This window comes from Montipora capricornis, chromosome 6 (assembly GCF_036669925.1).
Source record: "Montipora capricornis isolate CH-2021 chromosome 6, ASM3666992v2, whole genome shotgun sequence".
NCBI lineage: Eukaryota > Metazoa > Cnidaria > Anthozoa > Scleractinia > Acroporidae > Montipora > Montipora capricornis.
The window spans coordinates 2,133,304-2,137,780 of NC_090888.1; the positions used below are offsets into that span (position 1 = coordinate 2,133,304).

A 4,477-nucleotide genomic window follows, 5' to 3' on the forward strand; every position below is an offset into this window, starting at 1 on the left:
TACAAAATGATCTCATACCCCCAACTCCTATACTACTGGCGTCATATCTGGGTTGAGTTTGTTGGTTCTCTACTCTGCACCCAGAGGTTTTCTCCGGGTACTCCGGTTTCCCCTCTCCTCAAAACCCAACATTTGACTTGTTTACTTTTATTGTTCATTTTAGTTTACAGTGTCCCCAATTAGCGCTCCAGCGCTAGAACGACTAGACACTTTTAAAAATAAATTTCCTTTCCTTTCCTTTCCTTTTATCGTCTTATCGGTTTCTGTATTCCATGCACTTAACCATTCAGTCTCAACATTACAATACAAAGGAAAAAAGAACTGTACTATACACTTGCCAGTACTAATCGAACTCAGACCTTCCAAATCTATATTCGTGGGCCCGGTTGTTCGAAAGCCGATTAAAGCTAATCCCAGATTAAAAATTAAACAAGGAGTTTATTTCTCTACTACCAAAAGCTGTTCAACGCTGATAGTCAGCACAACTTTACAATAGAATAACTAAAAATTGAAAAACAAAAATAACCAAAAGAAACTTTCACCAAAAAGTTGAAAAAATGAAACTGCAAAAGTTAACGCTAATCCTGGATTAAGTTAATCGGCTTTCGAACAACTGGGCCCTGTGTCTTCACCACTAAACTACAACTACGAACATGCTCAACCCAACACAGTTCTTTTTATCATTTACTTTTGTGTAATAAGTAAATTGGTATCCATGTATAAAAACCAAAACTAATCCTAACCTGACCCTAATTTCTCTAGGCTTAATGTAGGCTCCAAAAAACGTTTCTTGAACTCAACTGAGTGCGTATTCAACCTTGGTAAAATGAGGATTAGCAATTTAACCTAGGTAAAAACGTATTTAACCTGAGAACGAATTTTACCGGCAACATACACACAACAGACAGACATCAAAAACATTTTTTCATTTCACGTCACCAGGGACCCAACAGTGCCTACAATTTTAGTCATCTATTGGACACCATGCAGTCATTTTCGGCAAAGTGCAATTCGATTTTCACTTGTATTTTTTCTGAATATTTAAGCCTCTGTGTCATTGGTTTTTTTTTTTTTTTTTTGCAGATGACCGATGTAGAAGCAGGTGGTTCAACTGTTTTTCTTGATGCAGAAACTATTATTAAGCCGCAAAAGGTATCCAGTGCTCATCATTTTCTTGTTGATTGTCAATAAAAAGGTCTTGGCCCCGTTTCTCATAATCATTTTGGGTTATTTGTACTTTCAAATCTCGTATCCAATGCCGGATTGCCATGCATGCAGCTCTGTTAAAGACGATCTGTTCTAAGCCTGAGCGGCCCTCGTACAGTTGCGATTGGTTTTGGAGCTAGTTCGCCTAGCATTATCATCGAAAATCATTGAATCCCTAATACAGCCGGTAGCAAAATTAGAGCAGATACGTCGATAATTCAGAAGCTTTTTGCGCTTCGTGTGAAGATGGCCCTTAATTGCTGTCGTAGTGTCCAGCCTTAACTCTGTCCTATCGAATGCTATTACCAAAGATAAAAAGGAATCCAAAATTTCGTTTCTAGAGTAACAGAAGATGTTGACATCTTGGGCCGGTTTTTTAAACAGTGATTTTCAACAATCATTTTACCTGAAAAAATTCTGGAATCCGCGTCAAGTGGATAAATGCTTTTCTCATTTTCTATTGTTTCAGACAATTAACTCAACGTGCAAACCCTCTGTTCTAGACTCGGCCAAAACTAACTTAACCGATTAGAGTGTAATGTGAAGTGCTAGTTTTCTACCACATATGAACCATGTGAGCTACACGGTCAGACGGGAGCAGGCCGTGGGAACTGAAAATGTTAAAGTCACGTGAACATGTACAAGTACAAGGAAGGGTTACGTTTTTACAAACATTGGCCGTGTAGCACTTATATTTCAAAAGACTTAACTGATTAGAGTGTAATGTGAAGTGCTAGTTTTGTTCCCCATATGAACCTTGTGAGCGTTAGCCCTACTAATGGAAATGGGCCCACACAAAGACAGAGAAAAACTCTGACCAGGGTGGGAAATGAATCCACGACCTTCGGGTTAGATCACCGCTGCTCCACTCACTGAGCTACAAGGTCAGACGGGAGCAGGTCGTGGGAACTGAAGATGTCCTTGTGTGGGCCCATTTCCATTACTATAGGGCTAACGCTCTCATGGTTCATATGGGGTACTAGCACTACACATTACTCTCTGATCAATTAAGTCTGTTCAAATATAAGTGCTACACGGCCAACGTTTGCAAAAACGTAATCCTTCCTTGTTCAGCCAAAACTAAGTTGGCTTCAAACCTTGTTTCAATAATATTATTAAGTAGGGCCGGGCTGAACTCTGTCATGTTTAAATACTCACTCCATTTATTAACCATTCCTCAGTCGACCTCTCTTGCCTTCAATCACGTCACTTCTGGCCAGCCCTTATCGTAAATGTCTTACTTCAAGGGGTTTTTCAGTGGCCCGGCATCCGTAGCTTGCAAAACACCTTTGCTCAAGTAAATTACTTATCTTAAACCGGTTTCAAGTTTGACGTTTGTATTGTGCTCACAGGGTACTGCTGCATTTTGGTTCAACCTTTTGAAATCAGGAGAGCCTGACCAGTCAACAAGACATGCTGCATGTCCAGTAATAGTGGGAACAAAATGGGGTAAGGTTACAAATCCACATAAGGGATCCAAGTAATTCCAAGTAATTATCAATTGAAACGCCTCCTTGTTTTCCCAATCGTTTACAAACCAACCGCATGATGATTGCACCATAGGTACAAACGTATTTACTTTAACGGCATTCCAACTATAATTCAGTCGAACTTTGCCAAATGTACACCCGATTCTTCTGTCAGTATCTAAGGTAAGTTTTGGGGTTAGCATAGAGTTCGGCCTATAAACGTTGCGTGTCGCCATGCGTGATAAGTTTGAAAGGAAAGAAAAATAGGACGTTTTCAACCAACCTCTAGAAACGCTAAAAACAATAGAAAAATGCACTACTTCTGGTGGACGAACAAAAGAAGCTAATGAGAAATCTTTTGTTTTCTTCCACCAACATGGCGACGATGACGTCACGTGCCACCAAGTATGCGATGGATTTTTTGCTTGATCTTTAAGGCACTATTTCTTTTCCCCTTCAAAATTCGATTTCGCTTGAACGCTACTATGACTAATCTTAAAAGGGTTTCGGCAAAACTTTCTTTTTAGCTTTAACATGGTCACGGAACTTGTAGGAAGCTGGAAATATACAAACAACATGAATTTAATTAAAGGTAGATATTAAATTTCTCAATAAAATTGACGTTACTAACATGCTCTACCTATTTTAAATTTCATTCAGTATCTAACAAATGGATTCATGAACATGGTCAAGAGTTCCGCCGCAAATGCGGCTTGTCGCCTGACGAGTAAGAACTTTGTTTAGCGTTTGGACTGTACCGGCAGTGTTAAGAATTACCATGGATTGTTTCAACGACAAACCGCGCTGAGTCAGTGGCACTGGACATAGATTTCTACTTGAATGAGGATGTCTTTTATACTTATGAGATGTCGGACTCGGAAGAGTAGAGCGGCATCCCGGCCGGAAGGATTGGGCAGGGTGATATATCGCGACCTTCAGATTGGAGTACGAGAAGGACTACGAGTACGAGTTTTCTGTACTGGGCACGCGCATTACATTTAAAAAGAACGAGATTTTTCGAAATGCGCATGCTCAAAACTGAGAACGTCTTCTACTCCAATCTGAAGGTCGCTATTATGATGATGCTATACAGAGCAGGGATGGCGCTGTGGTGAGAGCACTCGCCTCTCACCAAAAAACAGAACGTAGACAAAAATGCAAAATATTTAATTGGCTTATCGAACAAAAACAAACGAGTGCGAAATTTCATTGGTTTAGCGAAACCGGATGCAAACAACGTCATCTCTCACCTTCTCTCCATGGAACTTTCTGGAAAAAATCAAGATTTCGCTTTGACGTCATTTGAAATGCAGTAATGTGATTGGGCAATTAAACTGTTTACTACCCATATTAGGAGTTTCCTTGGCGGGAATAAGGAGACGCTTTGTTTTAATCTTGCCAAACATCGTTCGTGAAATCAATTGCGAAGACTTTTTCAAAGGTCATGCGAAAGTCGCTCTAGCTAAAAACTATCTATAGAGACAGCAAGAAAGTGGTTAGGTTTTTTACTTTTTACAACTGATCCCATTACCGCTAAATTTTTGTCTCTTTCTTCTCTTTCTTCATCGATTTGCCGTCGGCATCAGCCTGCTCTCTTGTTATGAGTTATAAAGTGGTGACTTTACAAAGTTAGAATCGAAATATATGTGCTAAAATGAACGCTAAAAAGTAACCTGACCAATGACGAGTGCACCTGTAAACAAGCACAACTGGCCACATTTTCGTTAACATATCTTGCCCATTCGGCATGGCCTATCGTTTTTGGTCATAATGGTCACACTTTGTAATACCTATATTGGACC

The 4,477-nt window shown here is 39.8% G+C and overlaps 1 long non-coding RNA gene across 1 annotated transcript; it reads left to right on the forward strand.

Annotated features, from left to right (window-relative positions):
* The first annotated feature begins 1,105 nt into the window (after nt 1-1,105).
* Nucleotides 1,106-3,444, forward strand: LOC138051273 (uncharacterized). The gene is made up of 3 exons (XR_011132757.1): nt 1,106-1,152; nt 2,559-2,655; nt 3,336-3,444. It is a non-coding gene; the product is annotated as an uncharacterized lncRNA (long non-coding RNA).
* The last annotated feature ends 1,033 nt before the right edge of the window (nt 3,445-4,477 follow it).